This window comes from Micrasema longulum, unplaced genomic scaffold (genome assembly GCF_059751315.1).
Source record: "Micrasema longulum isolate JH-2025_06_02 unplaced genomic scaffold, ASM5975131v1 h1tg000977l, whole genome shotgun sequence".
Classification (NCBI taxonomy): domain Eukaryota; kingdom Metazoa; phylum Arthropoda; class Insecta; order Trichoptera; family Brachycentridae; genus Micrasema; species Micrasema longulum.
Window position 1 is genome coordinate 1 of NW_028278167.1, and position 18880 is coordinate 18880.

The window sequence follows — 18880 nt, forward strand, 5'->3', positions numbered from 1 at the left end:
TGCACCCGTCACACGAATCTATCTCTTTTCCATGTACCTACAGTTCGCACCAACTATGCACAGGACTCTCCTCTGATTCGCTTGACGCGTAATTATTATTTATTTTTAAATAACATAGACATATTTAACTGCAGTAAACTCACTTTTAAAACCAAAATTAAAAAACTATTCTATGAAAAAAATTATGTTTCTTAAAAAAAATAAAATATTTTTACATTATAAATTTAAGTTGTTTCTATTCACTCATATCAAACACACACTTACCCTGTCCCTAAACCTACCCTTACACCCATATACAATAACACACATATTCACATACCTACCAAAACCACACTCCACTTTTTTACACACGCATCCTCACACAAAAAAAACTCGCGCACATGCACTTCTATGAATTATATTTAACTGAACTGGATTTTTATAATTGTATTTATGTGGAAAACTTTTTTGTAATATTGTGTACATTTTTTTTGCATTGCTATTGTTTTTCTGAATAAACAAAATTAAAATTATATATATACATTTTTGTATATGTGTGTGTGTGTACGTATGCATATGCATGTGTATGTATGTGTGTATGTTTTATATTTAAATATATCAAATATATTTATATACAGGGTGTTCTTTAAACCCGGTCACATACGAAACCACAATGATCAGTGTGGACAAGAAGACATATTGGCATATTTAAAAAAAATATTTAGAACAATATTTTTTTTTAATGCATAAAAAAACAAATGGTTGCTTACTTCTGCAGGGGAGAAGTGAGGGGAGCGGGGTCGCGTGGTTAGCGGTGAATCAGACTTCCCCTCTTTCCTCCTCGCTACTCCCCTGAAGATAGAAGCAACCATTTGCTTTTTGTTTTTGTTTTTTTAAATTTTTTGTTCTAAATATTTTTTAAATATGCCAATATATCTTCTTGTCCACACTGATCATTGCGGTTTCGGATCTGACAGGGTTTAATGAACACCCTGTATACCCATATACCTATGTTGGTACATTTTCTTATTTTTACTTATGTATATATAACAAACAAAACAAACCATCACGCCGTTTTCCCGTAAGGGTAGGCAGAGAGGATAGAACGCCACATCACTCTATCTTTGCATACAGATCTCGCTTCCTCTACATTCATACATCTTCTCATGCACGCGCGCCGATTATTCCGACTTTGACAAGTCCATTTTTAACTATTTGTTGGATTTAGTCATGCCATGTCTTTTTCGGCCTTCCTCTATTTCTGCATGCATCAAAATTCGCTTTATAAATATTCTTAGCCGTTCTTTCGCTGTCCATTCGTTCTACATGTCCAAACCAGCGCAGGGCTCTTTTCTTGATTTTGTCGATAATGCTTGTCTCAGCCTTACATAATGTACGGATCTCAACATTTGTGCATCTATCGTACATAGTTTTACCACACATTCGCCTGAAAGATCGCTTCTCGACAGCATTCAGCCTACTTTCATCCCTGTTTTTCCAAGTTTATACTTCGCTCCCATACATCAGAGACATATATATATGTATTTATATATATTTTTTAATTTATTTATTTACACCTTTTATCAAAATACAATTCCATGTTCTACACATGTACATATACACACACGTACATACACCCATGTGCATACACATACATACATTCATAAAAAACATAGACAATTTATTTATGCGAAACTTCATGGTTCCCATCTATAAATATATATTTTTTTAAAATATATTTATATCTATGTATGTTGTATTTGTACATTTACATCCCTTTTTTTTAATTGTTTTATATTTACGAACTATTTCATCTTCATTCTTCTCTTCCTACCCTATTTTCCCATCCCACTTCGTTTCACCCCTAGCGAACTGTACATTTTGTTATTTGTTCCTATATGAAGCCCGTAATTGGTCTTGATGTTTGTTGTTATTCGTTATGTATTGTTTATAACTAAAACTGTGTTCGTTTAAAAAAAAAAAATAATAAAAAATTTAAAAAATATTCAATTGTACTGCAAAGTTTCTTGAAAATGCACGAAAAGAATAATATTTTTATTTTATTTTTAAACGCACTACTTTAAACGACGTCACTGGTTTATATGAACCAACCAATGATATGAGAGCTGTGAAAGATATCCGGTTTGCTTACTACAAACGATCCAATCGGAAGAACTGACAGAAAAGAACATTTGACGTCACACGTGGAGTTATTTCAGAAACACAAAACGATGAAATTTTATTGAAAAAAGTTTTTTTTTAAATTCATCTCGCGTTTTCGTGGAAAACCATCTAGTTCGTGTTTGTTTTGCTTTACATAGTCAAAGAGTTGGCAATGTATTGTGTTGGTATTGAAGTGTTTTGATTTTTTAAATATTTCCTGTGGCAGATGTTCATAGACTAACTTTGGGGTTAAGTGAACTAAGTTTTATATCAGGACAAAATAATATAAACTTTATCCAGGTGTTCTTTAAACCCTGTCACATCCGAAACCACGATGATCGGTATGAGCAAGAAGACATATTAGCATATTTTAAAAAATATTTAGAACAAAGATTTTTTTTTTAAATAAAATATTTAAATAAACAAATGGTTGCTTACTTCTGCAGGAGAGAAGTGAGGGGAGCGCGGCGCAGTATCAGACTCCCCTCTTCCCCCTTCTCGTTTCGCCCCTGCAGAAGTAAGCAACCATTTGCTTTTTTTGATATTTTATTTTTTTAAATTTTATTTGTTTTAAAAAAGTATTTTAATTTGCCAATATATCTTCTTGCTCATACTGATTATCGTGGCTTCGGATGTGACATGGTTTAAAGAACACCCTGTATAGAAATCTTAAAATTGCAAAATGTTGAAGTTTTAAATAAATATTTAAGTCCCGAATTAAGTTGTAACTCCTGGGAATGTAATTCACATGTATTATACTTGTAAAATCTGTATTTTGTGTTCCATGATTTATGAACGAAAAAAAAAACAAAAAGCGTTCCTTTTTTCTGACATTATTTTTTATTGTAATTGTCGAGTATTTCAAATTACAACGTACTTAATGAATTTTCACAAAAAATAGGACAATTTAATGACCCGTTCAAATCACATAATGCAATCTGACGCCCGCCGTAATACAAGCGTATTACGAGTATATTACCTACTCACAAAATGTGAACTTAAAATGCCCGCGGGCCTGTAATAATGGAATGGGATTTTAAGGTACCTCCCTACAAAAAGCGCGGGAACGCGTCCCGCACGATCTACACGAGACGCGTTTGTTTCTTTTTATTTTTATGGCTACATGGTAAATTTTGTTGTTTGCCGCCTCATTAGACATGGATTGTTCTGCTATGCATTCGATTTAGGGATGCAACATCGCCTTTCTCAACATCGATACATCGAGACGTCGATGTTCTAAGTATCAACATCGATAAAAAACATTAATGTGCCGATGTTCTTTATTACTTTAAGAAAATATGTATTATTTATTTATTTTATTTATTTAATTTTACAATGGGGCATTTACAAAAAATATACAGTTAAGTTCAAACATAGTGCGTAAAAATTTAAAAGATAAACAATGCTTTTTTGTATACATTTAGAAACAAAAAGAAGCATACTGCCATGCAAAATAAAAAGTGAAACTTTACATAGTAAAAAAGAAAAAAATAATTTTATATGGATATAATAAAAGTAATTGAATTAAAAAGCAAATTGTAAATAACTTCTAAAGAATTCAAACAAAAAAATATATACATTTTCATATACTTATAAGTATAAAAAAAATGGTATCAACAAATTATTGTTAAAAACAAATAATGAAAATTAGTTAACAGTAAGTATATTATCCAACACATCTCGCTGCCCTAGTTCTTGTATATTCAATAGACCATTTTTAGAAAATTGAGTTATGAATGCCAATATGTTCATAAACTTATAACGCGTCCATGTAGCTAAAGAATCATTATTTTTCCCATTACTCAATAGTATTTCCAGCATCTTTTGAGTGCCAATCTCCACTCACTGATTTTCCTTATTTGCTTTAAAAACAAATAAAATGTCTTCTGTAAAATTTGCAAAATAATTTATTGAACATACAAGAACTAGGGTAGCGATATGTGTACCTTAAAAGATAAACCACGAAAGTCACATTAAAATAAATGTTCAGGAAACAATAATTTGTGATTGTGTGATTTAAAACATAACTTTAAACCCAATGAGATAATTTCAACCTATAAAAAAACTTTCTTTGTAAAATAATTATTAATTTGATAATAAAAGTATATATGAAAATAGCGTATCTGGGACCGACCGGTGTTTTTTTTGCATTAAAACTTTACAAAAACATTTGTCTGATGAAAGTGGACCTCGGTGTTCAATTCACGTATAAAATAACTTATTTCGATAATTTCTGCATTTTTAACATTAAAACAGCAAAAACTGGACACCCGTGTTTTATGTTCCAAAGTACATGTTAATGTTTATGTTTTGATTTAAACAAAAAAAGAAACTGTAATTTTTTTATATTCTAAACTAAGGCTGCTTTTAGAGATATTTAAAAGATCATCGATCCTTAATTTGGTACTCGGGGTCCATTAATATTTTTTTAGAATTGCAATAGAGTTTACATTATTAATGCAAGATTCAAATCACCTTTTAAACACTGCGGTGTTCTCGATTTGAACTGAATAAATGCCAACTTGGCCAAAATACATATATGTATGTAATACTGTATTAATAACAATAATATTGTAATACCCTTCATTAGCACATACATGCAATTGAATGTAGTTATGCAGAAAGCAGCAATCCATTGAAAAGTAAACTGAGATAATAGCACGTTTAGCATTTGGAATGTTATTGACTTTGAAAAAAACAATTAACACATTCGTTTTTTTTATTAGATCATATATTTCAAACAAGTGTTTGACCAGTTTTAGTAGTAGGTTAATAGTACCGTTATATTTTTCTAGAGCTCTAGGTGTTTTCTGCTAATTAAGAAATGCCATTTTTTTATATCGTCACTATTTTTAAAAGGTGATTATTACAGTTTTTTTGGATGAAAGAGGTCTGGTTGTTTTTGACAGAACATAGACTGCACCCGACTGCACCCGATAACACTAATATAGATTTTTTTCTAAATTATATTCCTACATTCAATTGAAGTGATAACATGAACTAAAACTACAGCATGCGGTCATTTGTCTCTAATTCGCGCTCGAAATTACCGATCCACCCGCTTGGTAGCAGCCTATTTACAAACAGCGGATTACTGGCAGGGCCGGAGAAGTGAAATTATAGAAGGAGCACTGTATAACAAAATGCCTTTAAAAAAATTGTCATTACAAACAAATATTACTATTAAAAAACAAAGCCATTTGAATACACCGGGTTTTTCCAAAAATCGATCCAATTTTTTTCGAGGTATCGATGTTTAAAAAAAATCGATATGTGATGTCGTGTGCATCCCTAGTTTGATTACGTTGACAAATCGATGAATTTTGACGTTTCCTGAGGATTGTTCGCTTCGGTTCCGCTAGTTTGCTTACGAACTAGACCATAGATAAAATCTAAATATACAATTTTATGGGCTTATGAAATTTAATAGTATCGATGATTAGGTAAGCATGATTTATAACTTATAACACAAAACCATTTTTTTCCAAATTCCCTGCACTACTAAAACTGCATACAAACTTTAATATTTATTTCATCAATATCGTCATTTCCCTATCCGCAACCAGTGGTGCATAAGGTACTGCATCGGCGTTGTAATGAAGTGGTTCAGTGCTTCTGGGAATTAAATATTAAAAATGTTTATTTACACGCGGAAAAAATTCAAGCATTTAATGAGGAATTTCAGCTGTTCTTTTTAAAAAAAAAATATTTGCTATAGGGGAGACCGAGGAGAATTGTAACAGAGGAGAGTTGTAACAATGGCGATTTCAAAAAACCTATGATCGATAGAGAACTGGCAACATCGCGCATTTATTGGGTTTTTGATGCGCCACATGATGGAGTTGGCAACAGCCGTCTGCTGGAAGCGGTTGGGACATCTGGACGAAAAAAAATACCAAAAATAAGTTTTTGGCTATTACTTTGACGGCCTGTTATTCCATATGTATTACGTAAATGCTGACGTGATATTATTTCCAATATGCACTCACTATTCAAGTTTCAAAGCGTGATATTGTTTTTTATAGCTCGCCTCTTGTTTTGAAGTTAAAATTCATTATTCTAAACATGGTGTGATTTTTTGGGCCTAGGAGAGTTAAAACAGCTTGTTATACCGAGTCGAATTATTTATTTTTTATTTTCATGTATCGTTTTATTAGCGCTATGATTTTTTAAAGTTTTGGATTTCTGAAAATACTCCGCGCGTGACGTCTCAAGTTCTCTTCCGCTTCTTCTCGGTAAGTTCTGCTGATTAGTCAGCTGACGGTAAGTAAACCAGAAGTCTTCCGCAACTCTCTTGTCATTGGTTGATTCATATGAACTAGTGACGTCGTTCAAAGAAGTTCGTTTTTCTTCGTACGTTTTCAAGAAACTTTGTTATTCAATTTGATAATTTAATTTTTACCGCGCTTGGGAAAACATTTTTGTATCCAATTTCCCGTAGGGCTGTAGGTCATCACTGTATGGCGAAATATTTCTAAAAAATATATAAAAAATAAGTTTAAAGTAAACTCTTTTGTTGGAATGAAATGGTTAGATTGACTTATCGTGGTTTTGTTGTTAAGTTTCTTGAAAATTAATGAAAGAGTCACTTACATTATTCTGAGATTCAATAGATAATACTCGTATATGTGATGAAAGATTAAACAAATAATGATTAAATTAAATACAACGCTGAATGAATTAACTGTGACACGAATTTATCTTATGTGGGTATTTGAAAGACTAGAGAGAGAGAGCAAAAAGCTAACCAAACAGAAGCCGACACGGGACACGGAGATTCTGTTGAGTTTCGATCGTGTCGACGTTGAGCAGTTTCAGTGTGCCTTACGCGGTGTTGTAAGCGTCAAAAATGCAGCATGAGTGCGTGCTCATAAGTACTTTAAATGACGCCACTAGTTCTTCTAAATCAACAAATAATAGAGTGTTGTGATAGATTACCGGTTTCTGAGAAGCCAACTCACCAATCAGGACAACTCATCGAAGAGAACTAGTGATGTCACACGGAGCAATGAAAAAAATACATAGCTTTAAAAAATAGTAGCGATTGTAATATGATACTGAAAAATAAAAATAGTCTTTTTTGGCTTCGTTTGACAGTCAATTAATAATTTTAAAAATTAACCGAACTTTCACATCACAGCGTATCTTATATTGGTTAAAGTAACTATATTTATTACCACCTGAAAATATCAACATCATCATTAAGACACGGGCGGTTCGTAGTAAAGGCATTAGCGTAATGTAATGTTACTCAGATAGAGATGTGTCACTCGGTAAAATATTATTTAATTTGATTAGTATTATTTCACTTTAATTCACCACAGTGCATACTCATTATTTGTATATTCTCGTTAACGTAATTTAATCTAAAAAATCAATCCCAAAATTTCATTTGAATTTTTATTTTTTATATTTCTCTTTCCGCATCTAATGGCGCATTGGGGTTTGCATTGGTTCACCAATTGCAGCGTATCTTAATAATTTTTGCAACACGAAGGTAAGATGGTCAGTCTTACGATTCAGGTTCCAGTCCAGGGGCCTTATGCTGGACTCATTCGTCTTTAGAATCGTATGCGATTTCCGTAATTCGACGACTCATAGAATTCTTAAACCACCCATACGAATGCAGTCGATTGAAAACCAATCGACTTTATCTCGAGTGCCACAAAGCACTCGACATTGACAATCGAACGCGACATCGTCACTTCAGCTGTCAAACTTCCTTCTTGTAAAAAGCTCGGCATTCATGTTTGAATGACAAGTATGTGTTTTTGTTGTATTTAACTTAAAATTTACAAAACTGATCAATATTACAATGATGGCGTATCAACAAATGTGCCGCAAATATAACTGTACTTATTTTTATTTTTTTTTATTTTTTTTTTTTTTTATTTACTTTTCAAAAATATTTACAAAAAATTCTTAAATTAAAGTCCTGCTGAGTTGCATACATACAACTCGTCAGCAGGTTCTTATAAATTACATTAATTATTTACACTTAGCCTACATTAACAATAATTTTACTTGAAAAACAATTACAGATTACATTTTGAAAAATTAAAAACTATCACTAATACAAAAAACTTTTTTCTAATAACCATAATTTGAGCAAACGTCGAACTCCTGTATTTAACTCAGTATTTTTAATATTGTTTGGTAACATATTAAATATTTTAGGTATACTGTATTGCAGTGTCCTTTTGCCATATTTATTGCAGTATCTAGGAACAGCTAGCCCTTCCATACTAGTAAACCTGGTGTTGTAATCATGTACCAACTTGAGTTTATACTCGGAGTGCGACGCATGCTGACAAATTAATTTGTACCAAAGTAGAGCCCTAACAGATAATTTATTTACAGATTTATACATTAATGATATTGAAATATTGTGTCTCTGGCGGTATACATCTTTATGTAGTAGCAATTTGATCATAGAATTTTGCAAGGTTTGAATAAAATTAATATTAGTTTCACTTGATAACCCCCAGGAAGTTATGGCGTATCGTATAATTGATTCAGAGAGAGATAAATAAATAATTCGTAAAGTATTAACAGGGACATAATATTTTAATATGTACATTCTATTACTTATTGCTCTTAATCGCTTACACAATTTTCGAATATGTACATCCCATTTAAAATTACAATCTATATTTAAACCTAAATAAACATACCTCTCAATATTTTCAATATTTTCACACATGCACGGTTGCGTAATATCACTATGGATACACGTATAGTTATGTGATAAAATTGACGGTGTTGTGTGAGTTTTATAGTTCGGTGATCTTATGTGCATAAGTTTGGTTTTCTTTGAATTAATTATTAAACCTGCATCATGGGACCATTTTTGCAGGTTTAAAAAGTCTTCTTGCAATAATTTCTCTGCAGTTTTGAGGTCCTTATGAGACACAACTAAAGCAGTATCATCGGCGTATACATAGTGTTTGACATTATTAAATAGTTTATACATGACTGTCACATATATTATATACAAGGTAGGGCCCAATATTGATCCTTGTGGCACCCCCGAAGAAACATGTTCTATTTTACTATTTTCATCTAATACTTTGACACATATTTTTCTATTAGTTAAATAATTTTTGAAAAGTTTTAAAAGGTTTCCTCTGATTCCAATGTCATTTAATGTGTCTATTAATTTTGAATGGTTAATTGTATCAAATGCCTTTGAATTGTCGATAAATAGAACAAGGGTGTGATATTTTTTATTTAGTTCATTATTTATTCCATTTGAAAAATCTTGTAATAATAATTCCGTACTCTTTTTCTTTTGGAAACCATATTGATATTGATCAATTATAGAAAATTTTGATAAATAATTAATTAATTTTTGAGCTATGTATTTTTCTAATATTTTTTCAAAAACAGGTAAAATACTTATTGGTCGATAGTTACTAATGTCTGAATGTTTACCACTTTTATATATGGGTCTGACTATACTATATTTAAGTAATTCTGGTATTTCCGCTTGGAGTATAATGCAATTAATAAAATGTGTTAATACTGGTCCTAATAAATCAATATGTTTTTTTACATCATACATTCTAATATTATCAAATCCAGCAGATTTACTATTTTTAAATTTTTTAACTATATTAACGACATCTTTTATTTTTGCTCTAGGCATTCCATTATCAAATGAAGTTTCACTAGAAACATGCTTTTAAAATTATTTTATCGCTCGTCGTATTTAAAATATACTCGTATATTATACAATGTGTTTTTAAAATCCATTAAATGCTTATGAAATATTTCTAATAACATGTAGATGTGTGTTATGTCAAAGGCAAATAATAATTATAATAGTTGCAGTGTCTCAGTAAAACATTTTCTTGTATCTTTTCATAATATTCCATACACAAAATATTCAACGGACGAAGTCTGACAAGAAACAATAAAAGTTTACGTGTGGCAGGAGAGCCATAGATAAATACGGATTTGTTAGTGTTTGCCACTTTTTCATTAATCTTTGTAATTAAATTGTCGGGGGGTTTTCAAGAATAGCATCATGACAAAGCAATCGAGATTCCCAGTCGACTATTGTCGAGTGGGTGACAAAATGTCACATCTTTCCAGCATCAGGCTCCAGGGACTGTGAAATATTCTAGTGTAAAAACGCCTTTTTCCATCAATATTTCGTGTCAACCATGTCAGAAATCGAACCGGAGACTTCTTGCGTGGTAGAAAAACACCAGTAATTCTTAATTAAAAATAATTGTCTAATAGAAGTACCGGAGAAGTTTGGAAAAAAAAAGTTTTTTTTAAATTTTATTTTATTTTTTCTTTGCATTTTACAATTGGTTAAAATAAGTTACAAATACAAAAGAAATTATTACATTAACACAAAAAAACACGACAAAGACACGGCCTGTGTGTGGGTTTACAATTTATTTTTAATTGAAATAATGGCTACTGGAAGAATACTATCAAAAAATTAAAAAATGCGTGCTAATATTGGAACATAGTTTTAATAAAAATTACTTTTTCCCATTGTTCAGTTTACAACGCCATAATCTTGAAGCAGAATGCAGAGAAGATCACTCACACTGTCGTTACAAATAGTTATCACGCGCCATTGTTCTTAGACTTTCCAACAATGGTGATTGGAAAGGTAATAAACCTTAAATTTAATTTATCAGGATATTTTTCTAATAAATTAAGAGAGTATTTATGATTATTTTAACACTGGATTCCTTTAAACTTATTAATTTTAAATTTAGATGTTTTAATATTTTTTTATTAAAAATTTAAATAGTTTTAAAAAAATATTAATTTGTGGAATTAAAGATACAAAAATTTGTTATATCTCGCAAAATCAGTGATCGAACATCCCATTTCCAAGATAAACAATAACGAATTTTTCCGAGTACCTTGGCCTTGTACATGATACGTAAGGCTACTAAAAAAAGGCGTCCAAAAAAAATCCTAAATCCTACACATTGTTCCCGAACTGGAACCTGAAACGTAAAGCTGATTATCTTACCTTCACGTAACAGATGCATTGTTCTACGCTGAATTTGGTTTGATGATGCAGTGCCCTATTCACCACTTCGTGCGGTAAGGGAAAGATGATGACTCATTGGGCCTTACTTATAAATCGGGTATAAAGTTAAGCTTGAGAATAGTGGTAGAATAATGATAGTATAGCAAAAAGTATTTAAGTAAAAACTCGGTTTAAATCTCGGATAGCGACCATAGAAACTTATACCTGCACATAATGTTTATGTTTTTAGTACGTAAGTAGTTAGTAGACAGAACGTTCCTATATTGATTTATTATTTATGTAAAACATTTTTTTTTTTTTATCTATCATTGAATACATTTTTGTTATTTTCTTAGGTTAACATTTTCTTTTATTTCGTTCTTGTTTCATTTACATTTTTTAAATCTTAATTTTAATGTGTATGTACTTTTAAATTTCTTATTATTTTTTTTTCTGTAGATATGAATTGAAATTCTTGATTTATTTTACTTTGTTAAATTATTTTTTTATCTTGTTTTGATTACATTTATGTGCACACACTATTTATATATGTGTTTATTATTTTTTTTCTTATATTTCAAATATATTTAAGTAAATTACAATTCTTTAATTTTAATTGTATTATTATACTTTATTTTCATACTTTAAAAAAAAAAAAAAAAATGTACATATATATATTTCTTTAAACTATTTTTTATAAAAGATATAATATTTTGTTTTCTTTATAATGTTTTAATATTGTAAAAAAAATGTATAATAATAATGCGGTATTACGCTGGAATAAGCCCGCGATCTGTCAAGTCATCCGGCGGCCTCCGTGGTGTAGTGGTCAAGACGCTTGATTCACGCACGGAAGGTTTCGGGTCCGATTCCCGGTGAGAACACAAAAATTCAAATGTGATTTTTCTCAAGCCTGGGTGCTCTGCGATGTAATTCACCACTGTAATTAGGCCTCCTGGCCTGTTGTGGTGCAAAAAAAAATTGTAAAAAAAAAAAAAAATTTAAGTCATATTTTTCGGTAATCAAAATGGATAGTTAATCAGATTTTTTTCAATGTTTGACAATTTTAAAGTCCTGCGGCCTTCTCAATGCGATTCGAGTGATTTTTAGTAATTTGTTTTAATAATGTCTGAAACTTTATATGTTTGTATGTGTGTTAATTAATTGTGATAAAAAAGAATCACGAATAAACCAAAGACCTCGTTTTTACCGTCTCCTCTTCTTCCCAATTTTGATTTTTTTTCTAACGGTTTTCTCCAAGTTCTCCATTACACTGACAGTAGTTTCGATTTGACACTGACGTTTGTTTGTTTTTGTTATAAAAGTTACTGCGCACGCGCACATATCAGTGTTGACTGTTTAAAAAAATGAAGCATGAAATAACCCGTAATTTTTTATAAGTAAGCTTTTTTTATATCGGTGTAAGTAGTTACACCGGGTTTAGTTATTTCTTAATGTAAACCTGGTATTAGGAAATCTAATAAGTAAGGCCCTTAAGAAATTGACGGTTGTCGATTTGGTGTAATAATCTCGCCTCTTTCCAGCTTAATACCATGGGTGTGATATGATTTAATAAATTTAACCGTAATTGGATAAAGAAATGAAAGCCAGTAAACAATGGACGTTAACAAAGAGGGTTCAAAAAACAAACATGGCGTTTCGTGGCTCTTAACTGTCATGACAATTGTTCATGCGCATCTGACGGGAACAACTTTCCTGATTCTCAAATTACACGCTCATCGGTTCGATAGTTTTACATTATTTTAAACGCCAACGTGTAGAAGGGGATAAGGCCAAAAAATAAGAAGCGCGGAAGGCGCTTCTCTACTCGTGCTTGTAATGGCTGAGACGCTTATTTATTTATTATTTTTAATTTTTTTTTTATTCATAAATAGTACATATTTTTGTAAAATTCTAAACATATCTACTTTTACACATCTAGTAAATGTTATCATTGTAACTACTACTACTACTACTACTACTACCATCACGCCATTTCCCCGTAGGGGTAGGCAGAGAGAATGGACCGCCACACACGTCTATCCTGGCATACAATCCTAGCCTCTTTCACATTCATACATCTTGTCATACATGCCCTTCGGTTCTGTCTGCTTTTGACATGACCAGACTTAAGATTTTGGTTTATCTGATCATGCCACGTCTTCCTTGGTCGTCCTCGTCTAACGTTGCCGTTCATTTTTGCCATATATACTTGTTTTACCATTCTCTCGTCGTCCATTCGTTCTACGTGACCAAACCATCTCAGAGACCCTTTATTAATCTTACCAATTATACTTGTCTCAGATTTACACTCTCGCCTGATTTCATCATTCGTAACCCTGTCATACATTGATTTCCCACACATTTAAATTTGACTTGAGCCCCTTGTTAAATTTGACTTGGACCGGCGAGTCCCTTGAAATGAAGAGAAATCAATATTCTCAGATCAAATCAGTACATAATTGCAATTTCAGTGATGGTTTAAATGTATTATGAAATGATTTTTTTTTTGACTTGTTGAATTAAAGAATTTTCTACCATAAAAAAACAAGTCATATCTATATTTTATCGTTTTTTTAATTTATTTATTTATTCATATTTTACTCTTAAAAACAATAATCAATAATAAAAATAATGTGACCTCACTGGGGTTACCTGTGTCGAGGACACTTAACAATATACTTTTTTGAAATGTTTTTACATTTGAGAATAAACAAAGAAGATTAACTTAATAAACAGAGATAATTAACAAAATATTCAGACTGTTTCAAAAAATTGGTATATGTGTACATCTTTAATATTTATATTACAAAACGCACAATGAACATAACACAAACTTAACATAAGCCATACACTTGTGGAGCAGTTGATTTAATATTGGTTTGGACGAAGAGACAAGCCATTTCACTTTTACCTAGCTCCACTATCCATTTTTTATAGCCTTTTTAAACATTTTCTCGTTACTAATTGTTTTAATAGATAGTGGAAGTTGGTTATAGATTTTAATTGAATAATACTTAAAATCCCTTTGTCCGAAAGTTGTCTTTGTGTTGAGGATTTAATAATTATATTATTTGTGATGTATTGTAGGGATTATGTCTTTCATTCGAGTAAGAGTAGTTTTTTAATCTGTAAGTGAGTATTGTTTTAGCGTATAATTGTTTTGGTGTCATAAGTTATGAGTTGTGGAATATTTCTGTGTGCATATTAAGTATTTTAATTTATTTTAATTATTATTTATTAGTGTTTTGGATAGTTGGAACAAAATGATACACCTCCCCCCTCCGCACATTTCACGAACCCCCCGCCCATCCACCTCCCCCGCGAGCCCCTTGTTAAAAAATTGGTAGCCCACCCCAGGCTACAGGATTGTGCTTCTATTTTACTGGAGCAAATAAAAACAAAATATTTTTGGATACGTATTCTTTTTAAAACATCTGACTCATTGGGGTACTAATGCTTCCTTCCGCTGAGGTTAATTTTAAATTGAAGCTATCGGATATTTCTCCCGGGTATTTTTTCCCTGTTTCCGTTATTAGTTAACTCTAACTGCGTTATTCATAAGTTAAATAGTAAATCAATTATTCTCTGATTGTTGGCATTACACGGTCCGCTAGAGACATTCATTCAATCTCGAATTAAAAATAAAACTTATTATGTTCGATTTGAGCGGTTATTTCAAAATTACGAAAAAATGGCGTCAGCCATTTTTTATTTTAAATTTGTCACGTTAATTCAATCAAATCGATTTCGTTTTTAGGGTCCGCAATGAAAAATAAATCAAGCGGAGAAAAGGCCGCCTCGCAGGGCAGTGGTTAGCGTGTACGCCTACCATGCTCGAGGTCCTGGGTTCGATTCAACATGAAATCGTTCTTATTCTGATAAAACCCTGATGAAAGTCAACAGATGGAAGGGTTGAGGAAATGTGGATGTTGAAACATGGGCAGAATGATGAATGTTACACAGTGTGTAAAGTGGCCACTTTAACCAGCCAATGACAGGTCATAAGCCCTGTAAATGCCTAGACTTCCATATTCCCTTCTAAAAAATGTTTTCCCTTCCTGTTGAAATTAATTTAAATATGAATAACTCTCTAGGGAGGAAATCCAGCAGGTCTGCAAGCATTTGCACATACTCAAAATTTGTTGAATTACTACCTGGTAAAAGTATGAAAATTGGAAAATTGTTTTCAAGCGTTGTCTAGTAGGTGATTTGGTTCAGCCGGATGAATCTCGCCCACGTGATAAAGGTTTCAGATCTTTTACTTTACAAAAGTCAACAGATGGAAGAGTTAAGGAAATGTGGATGTTGATACATGGACAGAATGGTGAATGTTACACGGTGTGTAAAGGGGCCACTTAAACCAGCCAATGACAGGTCATAAGCCCTGTAAATGCCTAGACTTCCATATTCCCTTCTCAAAAATGTTTTCCCTCTCTGTTGAAATAAATTTTAAAACCATGATATTGTAAATTTTTTTGAAAACACGTTTTACATGTTTTTAGTTAATTAATATGGTTACATAAAATGATAAACTTTTCCTTTTTATATTTCATCATCATCATCATTCCCTTTCCGCACCTAATGGTGCATAGAGAACTGTATTGGTACACCAACCGCAGCGTATCTTGATCATTTTTGTTACATGAGGGTAAGATGATCAGTCTTAAGCCTCAGGTACCAGTACAGGGACAATGAAATATTCTAGTGTAAAAACACCTTTTTAAATAATATTTCATATCAACCATGTCGGGAGTCGAACCCGAGACCTCTTGCATGGTAGGCAAATGCGCTGATCATTACACCACAAATATGGTTAGTAAATATATAAAAAATAAGTAGGTGGATAAAAACTACTAGCCAATATTTTAAATATAATCATATTACAACAGTGATCGAGTATACTTAGAAGGGAATATGATTGGTTGGAAGAAATTGCCATTTGCCAACAAGCCCGCCAATGCATAATTTCCTCACCTACTGGTGCATAGGGCACTGCATTGGTACACCAATCGCAGCGTATCTTGATCATTTTTTTGTTACATGAAGGTAAGATAATCAGTCTCACGCTTCAGGTACCAGTCCAGGGACTATGAAATATTCTGGTGTTAATACCCTTCTAATAAATATTTCACATCAACAATGTCGGGAGTCGAACCCGAGACCTCTCGCATGGAAGGCAAATGCGCTAACCATTACACGACGAGGCCGACAAAAAATGTACAATTTACATTGTGTAAAAAAAGTTAAATAAAAAATAATTAACATAAAGCCTCCTGCGATAAACATTTGTTTGCCAAAGTTGATTTCAGCGCTTTCAGTTTATCGTAAGAGGCTTAACTAGCAGTTTAAAATGGAGTTCTAGTGCCAACTCTAATGTATTGGAAAAATTATGATGAAAGTAGGTTAAATGCTGTCGAAATGCGATCCTTCGGGCAAATGTGTGTATGATAGGTGCACATGCATTATCGACAGAATCGAGAAAGGGGTACTGCTTTGGTTTGGACATGTAGAGCGAATGGACAGCGAAAAAACGGCTAAAAGGATCTACGATGCGATGTTGATGGATGCAAAAAACGAGGAAGACCGAGAAAGGCATGGCACGATCAAGTTCATCAAATACTTTAGGTTTTGATGTCAAGAGTAGGAATAATCGGCGCGCGTGCATGAGAAGCGAGGTATGTATGATATAGTGATATGCAAAGATATAGTGATATTGTGGCGTTCTTTCCTCTCTGCCTGCCTGCTTACAGAGCAACGGCGTGATGGTTTGTTTAAATATGGAAGTCTAGGCATTCACATACCTGTGATTGGCTGATTTAAGTGACAACTTCACTCACTGCGTATCATTCACCACTCAACTCATTTTTTTTAAATTGAACGAACTCTTCCAAGAAGGATAAAAATTAAAAAAATATTTATACAGGTGTCTTTGTTAAAGGTATTCAGGTTTGAAAACGATGATAAATCTACTATCTAAATCACAGGAACTAATAAATTACCTGTTGTCAAAGCGGCGTAAATCCCACACCGAAGCTGCTATTTAAGTCGTAAACATAAACTTTAATATCTACAGCACCCATAAATAAGGGCCATTATAGCTTGCCCACGATAGAGCTATCATAACACAGCTTGGATTTCAATATTTTTGACAACCATTTTTTAAACCATCGCTTTATGGGCAGTTTATTTCTGGCCATCCGGTACTTAATAAAATTTATTTCAATGCTTTGTTTCGTTTTGGACTTCGGATACATTTTACAAAAAGTTTTTTTTATAGTGTAAATTCGCGGGCGAATCTGGCTATTATCGAGGTAATTACTTTGTCCACAGCTGCTCTATAAAGATTTGGAGCTGCATTGGAACCACCCTCTTGAAGAGGAAATGCGGTAGCAGAGAATAGGTATTTCACCATAGTTCATCTGTCCCCCTCTCGCAGATGCCTGCGCGATATTGTTCGATAAAAACAACTTCAGTTGAGCTGCAAGTTGGACTGATTATACCAGATACCTAACTAAAATCGATGTTTCATTGTCCTATAATCCGCACCCCAAAACTGAGCAGATTTTTTTTTAGAAATAGTATCAGAATTAAATATTCTGTATCGGTACTGGTTGTTTAATTAAAGCTGGCGCGTCCGCAAAACTCACACAAACGTATTCAAAATCTATAGGATGTTGATTTTAAAAAAAGTTTTATTAAATTTTTACCAAATGTGCTATTTTTATTGTTTTTCAATAAGTGTGTATACTTATTTTTACTAAGCATTTTAATTACACTGTATTAATTATTATTATAATGAACACAAAATATTAAATAAAAAACGTGATTGTTTGAAAATAAATAAATATACATTTTCTTAGGTGATGTTTTTTTCGCTTCAATCCAAAAGAGATTATTAAAATCAATATTCTGTTTATAAAAATTGTTTTTGTTTAAGTTTCGCGAAAGCGCCAGAACTAGATAATTGACCAATACATGATTTTATTAATGAAAATACATACTAACAAACCAGTGTTTTTAATCCATAGCTTAATACATTTACATCGAATACGTATTATTATATTATTACTATTACGAATCGCGGCGAAATTCTGACGAACGCAGAAGCATCCTGTGTATATTTTATTACCTTATCATTAGCAACTAACAAATTTATTACGGGAGTAAAAAATTATTCTCTCATCTCGCAACGTCTTCGAGATTTGCACTGGTTAAAAAGCCCAGAGAGAATAAAATACAAGCTTTGCTGGACAGTATTCATTATCCCTTCATGAAATGGCTCCAAAATACCTATCAGACCTTTGTATTAGGGAAAACACATGTCAAAGAAAATCTACTCTTAGGTCAGCATTTGATTCAGGGAGAGAAAAACTTGTTGAAATCCGGGGCTCCCCAAACACTAGATTTGGAGATCGTGCTTTTGCCGTTGCCGGCCCCTCTGCCTGGAACCAATTGCCTTCAAAACTTACGAATCATTGACAGTCCCAGTCAGTTCAGATCCCAACTAAAATCCCACTTCTTTAGACTATCATACCCTCAATTTTAAATCTGAAATGTAAGTTTAGGTATACAATTGTAAAGCGCCCATGAGGTGATTTTTTTACAAAAATGGCGCTATATAAATAAGCCAAATATTTTTTTTATTTTTTATAAACAATAGTTGTCTATGTCACGCTCATAAACGCGTCTGACCACGAGAGAGACAGATATTATTTTCATAATGTGTATGCC